The sequence below is a fragment of the Anas acuta genome, chromosome 2 (genome assembly GCF_963932015.1).
Source record: "Anas acuta chromosome 2, bAnaAcu1.1, whole genome shotgun sequence".
NCBI lineage: Eukaryota > Metazoa > Chordata > Aves > Anseriformes > Anatidae > Anas > Anas acuta.
In genome coordinates, this window is record NC_088980.1 from 43,820,772 (window position 1) to 43,835,274 (window position 14,503).

The 14,503-nt window shown below is 50.6% G+C and overlaps 1 long non-coding RNA gene across 1 annotated transcript; it reads left to right on the forward strand.

The window, feature by feature from the left end:
• On the forward strand, positions 1-2,744 carry LOC137852600 (uncharacterized). The gene is made up of 3 exons (XR_011093955.1): positions 1-369; positions 486-642; positions 1,840-2,744. It is a non-coding gene; the product is annotated as an uncharacterized lncRNA (long non-coding RNA).
• Positions 2,745-14,503: the final 11,759 nt, after the last annotated feature.

The following is a 14,503-nucleotide window of genomic DNA, read 5'->3' on the forward strand; positions in this document are numbered from 1 at the left end:
TAGAAAGACACAACCCTAATGCTTTCCCCTTGGCTGCTGCACCACAAACACCAGCGTTTTCCAGCGACTTGTGGGCAGTGCCAGGGTGAGGTGGCTGCCCTCTCAGCTTCCCTCGAGGCTACGTGATTATGGTCCCTCGGGATAAATGCCTCCAGTTGCTCAGCAACCCGCACACCAGGATTCAATTAACTCTGATTACAATCACAGGCGGCGCAGATCGGGCTGTGGATCAGCACCCTTGGAAGCACACTGAGCAGCTCTTGGTCCTCCAGAGGAGGAAGAGGATAAGGATGAGGACAAGGCAGGCAAGAGCTGCAGCTTTCTTCTCCCCTTGATCCCCCGGCCAGGAGACTTTTGCCAGCTCAGGAGGTAGGAGCATCGTTTATGGCAGGAATTGGCCCGCAGCAAATGATTGCTCCCAAGTGGGAGCGGGGAAGGAAGTGTGGAGGCTCATTACATTTAATGTGATTACTCTGGACTTACAGCAGGGTATGCGAGAAAGGAATTTGGCCTTCTCTCTTTTCTCCCTCCCTGCTTCGGCCTTCAATGATTCAAGAACCTGACTGGACCGGCCCATAATCCAAAGGAGCTCTCAGCGGTTCTTTCTTCATCGGGGACACTCCTGGTCTTGTGCAGGCAGAGGTAATGTGGCAGAACATTTATAAATCAGCCCCAAATGTGGCCAAGTGCACTGTTTGGGACTGTGGATGTTATGTGAGCATGCAAACCTTGATGGCTAGCAAAGCTTTCCCTTCGTCTGGGACCCACCTGCACACCTGGACCACCTGTAAGATAGCCCCGTGGCACCCCTGTCCCAGCATGGAGCACGCAGATGCCAGGCTCTGACTTTTAGGTCCGACAGCTGGGGCAACCTCCTGCTGGACGTGGTGATGGGTTACGCAGGCCAATCTCCTGGGTGGTGGCGCTGGGTGGCCACCTACCTTCAGGGGAAGCACGTGGTCCTCACCCATCGCTGCTCACAGCTGCTTTTTAGCGTCTGTTTTCTCTCTGTCATGAGCGTCTTGATGTTTCCTGACAATTTCACCTTCCTCTTCCTTGTGTGTACCCAAGGGAAAGCGCCTTTGACTCACACTCCTGCTTTGTGATGACGCATCTCAGCTCTGCTGCAGGCTGCTCTGACCACGCGCCTCAGCATCGCATGTCAGATACGCCAGAGCTTGCAAGGATTTGTCTTTCCCAGCCGTATTCCTCCTGAGAGGTGCCTTTGCACAGTCTGCCTCTCAGACAGGCTGCCGTGATCTTGCTGTCCTCATAAAGAAGCTGCAGGTCCCCGCTAGCCTTTTCTTAGGGTTCCCACAGCTTAAATTTGACTTTCTCTGATGATGGAGGCAGCACAGAGGATGCTTGGTCCTTGCAGTCTGGCCATGGCTGATTTGCCTCCTCCAATCCACCCTGTGCCTGACCCTGCTTTGTGCTCGGCTTGGAGTGCCTGGAGCCTCTCACCAGGGAGGTCAGGGCACATAGCAAGGGTGGTAGGCTCAAGCTCTTCTTCCACGGAGCTGTCTGTCTTGTACCCTGTGTGTTGCACTTATCTGGGAGGTACCTCCTGCTCCACGTATGCATTCCCCCCCCCATCACAGCATTTTACAGCCACCCGGTGCAGCAGCTGTGGCTCCTTCCTAGTGCTTCCTACCAGCCGGTGTTCAGGCTGCGCATCCTGCTGGCACCCAAAGGTGCCCAACCATAACCAGCCACCTCCTCCCTGCACCTCCGGGCTCAGAGTCAGGGCACACAGAACAAGATGCCTCAGGTGGGAGATGCCACCCACGTGTGTCAGCCAACAGCCTGTGTCAAGCCTGTCCTCTGCTTCCCTTTCAGGATTGAGCATCCCCGGCATCTCCGCTGCAGATAAACCCAACTTGCAGAATATGAAGGACTTCAGGTCCATTTAAATACTTATTTGCTAACACAAAAGCGAGTGCCCCCGTAATTTAATATGCTTCTGGAAGTAATTGGATAGAAGTCCTTTGTTTCTTTTCCTCCTGTCAGATTCCATTTGTTTAATTTGGCTGTCGTGACACAAAATGACAGAGCCCATGCTCCATTTCTACAGATAGCAAAACTCTGGGATTCTTCTTCCTGCATTGCTAGAAATTTATGTATTCTCCCCATTCACTCGTACATCACTACTGTGGCAGATTACTGACCCCCTTAAGAATAAATGCATTTTAATACAGCTGACCCAGAAACCTCCCAAAGGGGAGATAAAGCGCAGCTCCGAGAACCAGCTGAATTTGCTGTAGCTTAGAGAAGAATCAGAGGAGGGTCTGGAGCTGGCACTGGCTCGGTGCCACGCCGTTTCCTATTAACAAGCCTCCCTCCATGTCAACATTTCTTGCTGCTCAAAGCCATCTCGTCCTAGGCCTGCGCCCACTCCTCTCTGAGGGAAAGGAGACTTTTGCACAGGGCTTTCTGCAATATTTTTCTGGAGGCAGAGAGGTAGGGCAAGACCAGGCTGCATCCCTCTGCAGAGCAAGCAGTGGGGCTGTCCCAGAGACTGGGCACAGCAAAATTCAAGGACAGGCACCACTTCAAGCTCAGCGTCTGCAGGGGTGAGAAGGGGAGGGACAGAGCTGTCTGCAGGGGTCGGGGAGGTGTACGACACGTGGTGCCTCCCGTTGCATTAGCCTGGCTGGCAACGTTCCTGGCACTTCTCTTTAAAGATCATTTCTCAGAAGAAAGGAAAGACACCATGAAATTGCAGATTCCAGCCTGTTTGGAAATGTGAAGCTGCAGAATGCAGGAGAAAAAAAAAAAGATCTTTCTCTTTACGGAACTCTTTAGATGTTTCTCTCAAATTTCATACAGCAAATCTCACTCAATGTTTCAACAGGCTTTTCTGAGTGATTTCTGTAAAATGCAGTCAAGGCCTGAAGGACCTGTTCAGCTCTAAGGACCCTGGGCCAGTCATGCTTGTCTTTCTTAAAGGTTTCCAAGTGGCGCAGTTGGGTTCCTGTGGGTGTCTTCAGGTCAGAGGCAAAATCTTCAGATTATGGCAAGTTGCTGGGCAGAAATTTGTTGCACGAGATGACTCCAGCTACTCATCGTATTATTCTAACACCTTCCCCAAGTACCAAAGGCCTTAGGTGCCTCATCTCTGTGCATAACAGAGCCTGTTGTTGATTAACTTTCCAGGTAGTGCTGCTGATGTCCCTGGGAGCTCACCCCAGCAAAGTGCTCTCCATCCACCCTAAGAGGGAATTGGTCTCCCAGGCCAGGCAGCGAAGACTGGGTAGGCTCCTCTAAACCATGATTCCCATCCCTGCTAGGGGGTGAAAGCCAAAAAGGGAAAAAGAGCTGAGCTTTCAGATCTCAGGTTGATTTTGCAGCATGGGCAAAAAAATGCAAGCAAGCTTGTCTTGTTTGTAGCTGAAGAGCTGCTCTGGCAGCCCTTGAAAGAAAATAAACATGGAGCAATATGGTGTTGTTTGTACAATCAGTTTTCTATGAAATACTTCACTTTAAATGGTTGTGGAGACCTGGATAGTGTTGATCGTGCATGTGAATTCAGGGACTATGCAACAACCAGGGTAATATTTCTGCGAATGCCTCATCAGGGAATAAATCAGGCTACAGAGGAAGATGCATTTCTGAGGGCCGCTATCCTTCTCTCCCGTACAAACAGTCTCACATGTATGCATACATATACATATAAATATGAGAGTTTATTTAGATCCGAGGCCCATTAAACAACCTGGCTTTGAGACTCATGATGAGATTAATCGGGCACGTTAATTACACGTGCCTGAAAATTACTTAGCAATTATACTTGAAGTTACCAAGAATTTCTATGATGAATTACCTTAGGATTTTAATTCTGAAAGAGGCAAGGACAAGGTTAACAGAGGTCTAGTTGGAAGACAGTTGAGCACTAGATAATTATCCCGTGCTTGTATGGGAGCTGCTGTGTATTTCCAGCATGTACTGCTGCCATGAATCTTCAGACATGTTGCGATGTAATTATTTTTGTTTTCTATAATATGAAATTAATTCTGCTTGATGGTTTAGGAAGAAACCATGGATTTGCTCATGGAATCCTAAACCTTTGCAGAAAGGTTTAGGATTCCCTGCTCAAATCCATGGTTTCTTTTTTAATGAGTGGTCCAGAGAGGGACGAAAGTTTCTGAGGTCCTGGCAGTCCCTTGGGTCACTGCAGGTGGCTTGTCCAACTCTCTTTTGCTTAGGCACCAAGAAGTGCATAAAGATGCCAGATGTCAGGCACCTATTTGTGGAATTTCCATGGAACAGGATTAAAACAAATGTGTTTTCAGAAACCGAAGTATTTAAGATCTTCAAGGATGCAGTGTAGAGGGCTGCCACTTGCTCACAATAGCTGAAGTAAGGAGAAGACGGAGGGTTGGCCACCATTTCCCTTTGTTGGCCTCATGAAAGCCAACATGGAGAGGGGATCTCAGCCCTTTGTGCAGTGGTTTCAGTGCTTGCCCTAGGTCTGCAGAGCCTGCCTGGAGGTCTCCTGGTGCTCAGACTGGACCAGCACCCCCCTCACAGCAAGGGACAGGCAGAGCTGGGCCTTCACCGCAGGTACACTGGGATGGGTTTTGTCTTCAGTGCCCATGCGACAGGAACGGAGGAGAGGTGGGGCTGGATATAATCTCCGCAGCACTTAAGTTCCCAAGCAAATATCTAATTAGAGAAATGTTTGGCTTCAATAATAAATGAGCAGAATATCAGGAGGCACAAGGACTGGTGAAGTAGCTCTATGGCAAGGTCTTTACAGTGGGGGCATTTTTGGGCCTGCCCTCCTATTTAGGATCTTCATGTGAGTGGAAAAAACATGTGTGCAGCTGCTAAGGGTAGGGCACGACTTTCTTTGCTCTTGCTCTAACAATTTGGATGCACCCATCGGCAAACCTACCCTCATCAATTCTGCATCTTCCTGAAAATGTACTTTTAAGCACCTTAATTGCATTTCAGAGATAACCCTGCAGGCAAAGTGACAGGAAGAGAAACCATATGGAGCAGTTTGGCGGTCGGGCTCTTTGTTTTAAATCAATCAAACATCTGCGGCTAATGTAGCTTTGGGCTGCTCCTCAGGAAACATTAGCCCTATTAGTCTGGGCTGGCAGGAACACAAAATAATATATTTATGGACAAAGCACATGTGCATTACTGCTGGAGAGCAAGCAGAGGAGGAGGAAGAGAAGAACTGTGGTCAGCACTTTGCCTCCTCGGGAGGTCAGCCATGATGCGCACCGAGCAGGTACGTGGGGGTGCTTCTCAGCCCTACGATGCCCACCTCCCTGCCTGATGCACCCTCAGAGCCTGCTACACCAAGACAGGAGGGGAAACACCACCAAAAAGCAGCTGTGCTGCTTCCTTGCTTAAAGGAAACGAGGTGGGATGGCATGGTTGGGTGTGTTGACTCTGCATGGGCAGGAGTGGTTGAGGAGCCCTGAGCCGTGGGGCTGGCCATGGGGTGGTGTCTGGCTCCCCACTGCCTTCCCCACAAGACTGATTTACCCTGCCAAGCACTGCTCATCTCTCACAGGACCGTGTAACATATAGTGTTCCCTTTCAAATCTAGACAGCCTCCAGGTGGTTCATATCCCCATATAATATCCACATCAGTAATTTAAGGAAAAGTATGTCATTGGCATGCTTTGATTATGCCAAAACAAAATGCTGTAAACCCTGGATTCATGGAAATACCTGTTAAGAAGAAAACACAATTATTTGGAGTAAGGAGTTGTGTATTTGGTACTCTTAGACAAACCTTAACTCTGCCCCTTAGTGACATTGAAGCAGTCATGTAACTATGATATTTTGACCAATATTTTAGTTTGACAGTAGATGATCCTGTTTTCCAAAAAACAGGATCATCTAGTTAATCCCTTTTTATTTTATTTTCTTATGTTATCAACACCGGATAGACTTGGGGGTTTGGGAATGCCCTAATAGTGACTTTCCAATCGTTACTAATGTTTTATTCCATCTTTGCATCACTTCAGATTGCAATGGCAGATGCATTTAGTATTAGTGCATATGTGTTAGTATGTTGAAAATGTCAGATTTGTACAGCAACTGTGACATGCGAAGGGAATACTACAGTATGAAAGAAATAAATGTCTGAAATATGGAGAATACCAGTCGTACTTAGGTCTCTGGTCTTTCATGACCATGCTCATTTGTGAGCCCTGGCTTTCTTGCAGGGATGCAGAGAACCTGAGCTCCTGGAGCAGGTAACTCGTCCCACCCCACAGACCTGCCTGCTGCCCCTCCAGGTTGTGCCGCCTCACATGTCCCTGTGTCCTCTTCCCACCCACATCCCTCCAAAAGCTGACAAGGCTTTAGTTCTCAACAGTGGGGGAGGAACACACACACAGACCTTTGAAAGCCCATAAATACCACCTGTGAGAAACACTTTGTCTGTAAGGGAAGGCTGGAGAAAAGTCTACACATTTCTTCTGGTGCATTCATGGGAAGAAAGAAGTCTGAAGTCTGCTGCTAAATTTGTCAAAGGATGTGTTTTTCAAAGTACTTCTAACACAGGCAAATTATCCAATTTATTTGCAAATTATTAGAAAACTCATCCCCTACTCAACAGAGTAAGTGCTGCAATTCTGCCAGAGATCTGCTGTATCCATACCAGTCCCTCACTACCTTCTCAAAGCACAGAGAAATACATGTATTTATACATTATAAAATACAATCATCAACTCTAACAAAGGGCAGGTTTTTCTTTCATGGTCTCTACTTTGCAGGATCTCCTTTTTCAAGGAAAGGGTGTGGGAACTTCTCATTGGTGATGAACACAATTCAGAGCAAGGGCAACAGTCCTTCCCCATGTCACTGCTTGGCCTCTCCTGACCCCAGTGAGGTGATACTGCAAAAAGGGATTTGGAGATGAGTCGGTGTAACTCCAAGTTTAGTTTGTCCTGTTGCCAGCTGCTTGAAAGACTTCAGTGCTGGACCAGTGTCTGAAATGAAGGGCATGGAAAGATAATTACACAAGTCCCTAACAGTGAGGAGCAACCAAGCCCTTTGGAGTAAATGGCATTACTTGTTGCTGTTGGAAGGGGAGGTTGTGGTTAATAATAATGTGTGCACCTTATAACTAAAAGTGGTGAAATGATGGGAAATGTGGTGACCACACGTACTTTGAAGATAGTTTCATAAAAATCCACTCCATAGATTAGGTGTGGGGCAGACCAGGGGAGGGACACAGTGCTTATGGATAGAGGGGATCCAGCTTTTCCAAATATTGAGCCTGTTTTTGGCCAGTCCTGAATGCAAGGACGACCTCAAGGGGGTGTCCTGCCACCTTCAGACCCCGTTGGACAAAAACAGTGGTTTTCTCTCTCACAAGAAAAAGGATGCACAGGGCTGGTACCAAGTGACCTTTGGCATGCAGCCTTCAGGCTGGGCCCCCTTTAACTCCTGCCCCTTCGTTAGCATTTCATTGATGAGGCTGTGCTTGGGCTGGCTGTGGCAGCCCTTCTCAAACAGGCGGTGAGGAGCCGTGCCCAAATCCTGTGGTGGCTCTCCAGATAAGGTTGCTGATAGTGGCTCTTTGCATCTTCACCCCCACAAAATGGCGCCGCCCCTGCGCGCTTTGCAAAGCCCATTGTCTGGGAGCACAAAGAGCGGCCCTAACCTTCCCCTTTGGTACAGGATCAAATGGCATTTGTTTTCGTTTGCTTTCAGCAGGTTCTGTAATTATTAACCTCTCAAAAGGGCTTAGTGAGTACTGGTGTGAGACCACGGAGCCCCTCGCTCAGGTAAGGAGCTCCTCACGTGCCAGGGCCTTGTTTGCTCCATGGCTCCCCTGCCAGATAAGAGACACCCTGGACAATGGGGACCCACTAATCCTCCTCACACCCCCCTCCCTGCCCCCTGCCTGATAAATTTGATTCGTGGTGCTTTTTGTTTGCCTCTCAGGAGTAATGAGCTCTTTCGTCTTCACTCAGATCCAGGCAGCAGTGATAGGACCCCCGTCTCTCAACAACAGCACGTGCCTTTGGAATAGTGCTGTGGCAGCAGAGAGGAGTATTCCTTTTTAAGCTACCTTTGATTAGGGACACACATTTTCGGAGTGTCGGCCTGCCAGAAATACCGTGTTACACAAGCTCTCCTCACCCAGCCCAGCATCCTCGAGTCTTGTTTTTCCCTCTCAAGGTCATCTTGCTATTATGCAATTGCACAGCCACGGCAGGGACTGAAGGGGTAGAAAGACAGGGGCATTTTGAAGCTCTCCCAGGTGTTCAAGACCTTTGGGACTGTCCTCTTAACTATATTCATTTCAAATAATCTCCACGTTTTGCCTCAATTTGGCCACTTTTTGGGCAGCCCATATCCAGCATGGGGCACCCAACCCCGGGTGCCTGCAGGCTGGGGCTGTGCCAGGGGGATGCTGTGCTGCTCCCTGAGCCCACATCCCACACACACACACACTACACAGGGCACTGCTTCGGTCTCAGCCCGTGTGCCAACAGGATACATGCGTAGGGATTAATAGCAGGGCCGAAATGGCGATGGTTTTACAGGGCCCTCCGCTGACTCACAGGGCAGAGCTGAGCCAGAGATGATGGGGGATAGAAATCAGGGCCCTGACGAGCTCCCCCGCCAATTATCTATTTATTCTATGCACCATATTCTTCTCCTGCCTGTTGGCAACGCGGAGGATTCATAAATGATGGTAATAAATGCAAAATGACAGCTAATCTTAATTGACCAAAGCTTCCCTCAAAAGCCTGGGTCTCGCTGGCTGTAATGCGCTCTAAATGTAAAAATGTAAGAGAGGAAATTACTTTGGTGCTTTTACTCGCCTTTAATTGCACGGTGTCCGTGCTGCCAAGCAACAAAATCAAAGAGGACCCCAGTGACGAGGGGGATTTCTCCCCTGGAGCAGGACCCCTGTGGGGATGGGGCACTGGGGGGGCACAGCCCCAGCTGCCTCCAGCCCTCACGGCTCTGCCTCACAGCACCCAGGAGCAGGGAATTAAGGATGGAGCTGTGCCCCGGGGAGATCCTCTCACCACCCTGGGCTCACAGCACGATCAGACCCCAGGGCCCCAAATTTTTTGTTTCTTGAGTGGGTGGCACCCAGGGCAGTGAAGGATGGGGACACGTGAAGGTGAAGGGTGGGGGGCACATGAGGGTGAGAAGGGAAACAGGGAGGGGACAGCAGTGTTTTTGCAGATCCCCCTGCACTCGTATCCCCCCTGCCACCTCCCCGCCTGCCGCACCAGCGGGGCTGGGTTTGCACTGCGGCACTTTCCTTAGAGCATCCCGGAGACTTGAAGCCTCCTCCTCCTCCTCAGTCCTGGCAGCATGACTTGCAGCTTTTCCTAAAACTGGCAGGCAGCCTCGGTGCTTTAAGACGGAAAGAGCATTAACCCCTTCCCACCTTTTCTCCTTCTGCTCCCCCACCCAGAGCATCGCCCCTTTGATTCACCTGGGCTCCGGCAGGTAGGAAGGGCAGGGGAGGAAACAAAATTAATAGGATCCTGCCCTGGCAGCCCCATGGCTCGGGGTGATGGGGCGCAGCCTCACGCCGACAGACTCAAGTTTCCTTGGTCTGCGGTCACAGGACAAAATTTTTGGCATCTGGTTCCCCAAAAGGGCAGTTACTGAGGGTTTTGGGCTGGTTGGCTAGGGGAGGTGTGAAACAGTGGGGAGAAAACGTTTGTTCTTCATGTGCTGCAGGGAGGAGATGGAAGCAGATCAAAGGGCTGCAGGCTCTGGAGGTGTATTGGGAAGTTTTGATATTTTCTGGCTCTGCATATGAGCACCCTACAGGAGTTGTGCAGCAGGGATCCTGGGTCCCCTTCCTATTTTGCCTGGGGTTTGCAGCATGAGCATCTTCAAGAACACCGCATTTCTCGGTTAACTCTCAGAAATACATATATATTATTTCCCCCAGGAAGCTTTGCAGGTACAAGAAGCTTCGGGGCGAAATGCATCGCATTTGCAAGCCCACCCATCAGCCCATCTCCTTGTTTTGTACCCGTGGTGGTTTGTCTGGGGTGGAGATGAGCCCCTTTCCCTGTCTGGGGGATGCATCGCAGAGAGGTGGTGGGTGAGGAGCAGGAGGGATTGCAGTGGGGAGGCGAGGCCTGAGCCACCGTGCCATGCTTTCAGCTGCTGCTTCTGCAGACGTGAATCCCACTGCCGCGATTCGAAGACTTCGGATTATTGGGAGATAAATTTAGAATAGATCTGAAAAGTAATTGAGAGCCCTAAAAATATCCCTCCATCCAGAGACTGCAAAACCAGGAGGGAGGAGGAAGGAGAAAAAGTGACTGTGGGCTGGGGGGGAAAACAGGAACAAGCAATTATCGGGTCTGGCAGCCACAACAGAGAGCAACCCCACAGCCCCGGGGCACGGTGAGCCTGGTCTTTGCCCGTCCCTCCGAGCTGCCCCTGGTCCCCACCACGACCGCGGAGCCACCAGGAGGGACGGATGGCAGCAGGAGGAGGGGGACATGTGCTGGCACTGCAGATGTTTGCTGAGCGTGAGCTGCGGGGAGAAGATAAATGCCGGCACTGCCTCGCCTCGTGCCGAGCCCTGCTTTCATAATCTCTGCTTTTTAATATCCTGTTGAGACAGGCTGCCCCTGCGTGAGCACCGGGTGGACCTGCTGAGCTGCCATCGGCACGGCCTCGCCATGGGGATGGGCACCGGGGAAACATTTGTAGGAGCTTCCCGGCCAGCTGCACCCCACAAAACTGCCCACCCCTGCTCTTGGGATCTCCACCGGCTGTCCCTATTCCTCAGGTGGGATGGGCACCCCCAAGGCATCCCTCTCCCGACGAGACCTGATGCAGCAGAGGGGGTGCGACAGGGCGCACAGGATGGATGGGGTGCCCTGGGCATCTCCCGTGGGACTGGCACAGCAAATTCCTTTGAAATACCACCACTGTGATTCTCCCTGGGCACTGCAGTGCTTCCTCCTCGGCAAAAATCCCTGTTCTGGAGGGAGTCAGATGTCTGGCAGCATGTGGGAGTGAGGAGACAGCGAGTGAGAGTCTCTCATTTATTTACAGCAGAGTCCCCGACGATTAACACTCAGGACACGGCGCGTTTTCAGCTTTCCCCTTGAACCACGAATCACGCCCTGCTTCTGTAACACGCTGTTTTTTTGGCAGACGCTTCCTCCCTCGTGCTGTCTGCTGCCGTGCTCCCACCCTCTAGCCAGAGGAGGGACGCAGGGGACAGCCACCCAGCCCGAGCTGGGCAAGGGGACAGGGGAGGCCACCCCTGCCTGCACCATGGGTACCCTGTCACGCCGGTGGGGCTCCCTCGACCCCAGTTAAAAAATAAAATAAAATATAAAATAAAAAATGAATACTCTTAATTAAGCATATAACTCAGACTCTTTGTTTCTGTCACTTTGGGCACAACCACTTTGGGGAGCACTTTTTTTTTTTTGCCCTCCCCTCCTGTGTTGGGGTCACCTTGCCGCAGCCGTGGCCCTTCCCTCGGGGGCAGCGGGGTCTGTCCCCACCAGAGCTGCACCAGCCTCACTGAATCCCTCCTCTGTGGCTCTGTCCTAACAGTGACATGCAGTGGCGGCACGCCGCAATGGAGGGTTGAGGTGCCACCGCGCTCTGGAGCAAGTTGGGAGCAACTCGCATCGCTCTTGCTGCCTTCGTCTGCCTTCGTGCTACACCCTGCGCCCCACTTCTCCCCATCTTTGGGGTCTCGACACCTGCCCGTGACACATTCCCAAGCAGGAGGGATGAAATCCCTCCTCTTGGCAGGACACGGCGCCCTGCTTAGCCCCGAAAGCGTGGCTGCAGCCGTGCCCTGCGCACACGATGGCACGCAGGGCGCGTGCCTCCGCGCTGCTCACCTGCTGCCAGATCGAGCGGCTGGTGTCTGAGCAGCCCCATTGAAACCCGCAATCAAATTACAGGAACAAAATTGGAAGCCAGACTGGAGCCACTTTCGAAGTTGCCCCTTATTTAATAATTCCGTCGCAGCTATTTTTCCTCTTATCACCATTTATTCTCCTTCTGGGGCCGGTCTGTAATAACACAGGAGGTTCATTTGCACTTCCTCCCCCCCCTCCATCTAGTCTTTTTGCGTGGGCTTCATCTCTGCCTTGTGAAAAGGCATCAGGGTAAATAAAGCAATGGCACAGGACTACGGAGCTCCAAGCTGATGGCACCACGCTGTACCCTCCTGCTCCACAGCCCTCCCTTTCCCATATGAAAGGGGGCATAAAATCCCCAAAATTCCTTTTCCACTTTCATCTTCTCCCCTGCCAATCCTATAGGCATCCACACCTATAGGGCTGACTTCAGGGGACTGGGGTCTCAGGGGTGAGGGGACACACAGCCCCAGCTAGGAGCTGGCTTGTGCTCCTGGAGCCGCTGGAAATGGTTTTGTAATCATCTGCCTATTAATTAAAGATGTGACTCGATCCGAGTTCAGATTCATTCACCTGGCTGCATGTTCATCTCTTTCCGGATATTGCCAGGGAGAGAAATAAACGCAGCTCCTCACTAACCCTTTAGCATCTAACTCCACACTGGGTTTAAATCCCCTTAGAAAAAATAAAACTCCAGTCAGCCTGCAACAGGCAAACGCTGCTGTGTGGTTAAGAGTGGCTGTCCCCTAATTACTGCTGAAATCTGCCAGATTTTTTTTTTTAAATAAAAAACCATAAGTTTATGCAACGTTATGGTGATTCTGCCTGCATGTCACACCCGAATTATGTTTTTTTCCTATACAAAGTGTAGCCCTTCTATACACAAGTGGCCCTAGTGTGGTCAAACACAGCAGCTCGGCGCCCAGCTCCCTGAGTCCCATCTCCCTCCTGGCAGGCACCAGCTGTGGGGGAGATGAACCCCAGGTAGCTGCAGGCAGTGATCTCCTTGTCAGAGGGGGCTCTCTGCGTGTGGGATTTGCATCCACTGAGCTCTTCAGCCTCGCTTTTAGATTTGAGCTTTGAGCGAACGCAAATTTTGCCTTTCAACGAAGGCAAAGCAGAAAGGCAGCTGGATATCAGGCGGGTATTAAAACATCACGAAGCCGGGAAGCGATGGTCCCACCTTGCTCCACATACAGCTCCGGTTATTTACACATGAATGAGGGGAATTCAGAAGCACAGGAATAGATCTGCTAATGCAAAACATGAAATATATGTGCACCATGGGCCTAGCCTTCACTGCCACCACTTCCACCTCTCTGCTAATTACTACCACAGATTATGTAGATATCAAAAGTATAATTTTCTGTACAGTGCCATGTTCTTAAACTACGTGGCAAATGTTTCTAGATCTTCTATTTCCATTGAACAAATATTTTACTGAAATATTTCTGAATTTTAGCTGGTGCTGCAGGCCTTCTTATCTCATTAATGCTCGTTATTGTGTGGCAGTCTTGGCAGGTGCACATAAAAGTGGAGAGAAGGGAGCTTGGAGACAGAAGCAGTAAATGCTAGTCCCGGTGGCCAAAGAGAAAGCTCTGGTGAAGACAAAGATTCATTGTTGTAGGGCAGCAAGGAGGAATTAATTATCTGAGGAGGTACTGCAGCACTTACCTGGATTGCAGATGTTGGCAGCCCAGGGCTTTGCCACCTCCTCGCAGGGGCTCCCACAGCAGCCGCAGGCTCTCTCCTGCTCCAGCTCACCATCTCTCACCCACCTGCCCGCAGGGATGCCAGCCAGCCTCCCCTCCGCCTTGTCAGCTCTTTCCAGCGCCGCCTGTGCCCTGGGCACCTTCCCTGGCCATGCCCCTCACATTTTGCCTTCCCCAAAGTCTGAGGTCCCCACCAGTTTTCTTCTGCTCCCGTACCACAAAGCACTGCTGCACACATCCGTGTCCTCTTCCAAGCTCACCCACCCCACCACCACCTCTCTCCAGTCACCTTTGCTCACCCCTGGACAAGTTCTCACTTGTGTCACCCACAAAATTTCCTAGATGAAGCCTAGAAACTGACCTGCTGGGCTCGAAAATAGCAGGACGGGGCTGAGGGTGAACTGGCCCATGTAAAAGAACCCAATAAAATGACAGATGCTTCGATGAGCCCCAAGGAACTACCCATGTAAATCCTCATCCAACATCTAGAGCAGAAAACGGAGCACACTAAGTCTATCAGCTGGCATTTGGACTAGCAAAATCCCCGCAGTTACTTCTCTTTACTGCTCTATTGAAAGGTGAATAGGGCTTTTCGTATTTTCTACAGCTACCTCCTCTTTATCCAGTTAATTTTTGAATAAACCTGACTCTGGTGAAGGGGAAGTCCCAGGCATGAATGGCGTACCAAACTCAGAGTTATGCAGAGATGACAGGGAGAAATACCCTGAACACACCCCATACCTCATACCAGTTTGGTCGATGCAGTCTTGTTAAAAGCAAAGGGCTAGAAAAGTGATGTGGTGAACAAGGAAACCCTTACCCATTTCATTCTGCTGACATTTATGGGGAAAACACGTCGAGGAGCTGCCCATTAGCCCTATGCTTCTGGAGGCTCCTGTTGAAATGAATGTTAGGAAGAGAGGCACTCCTGAA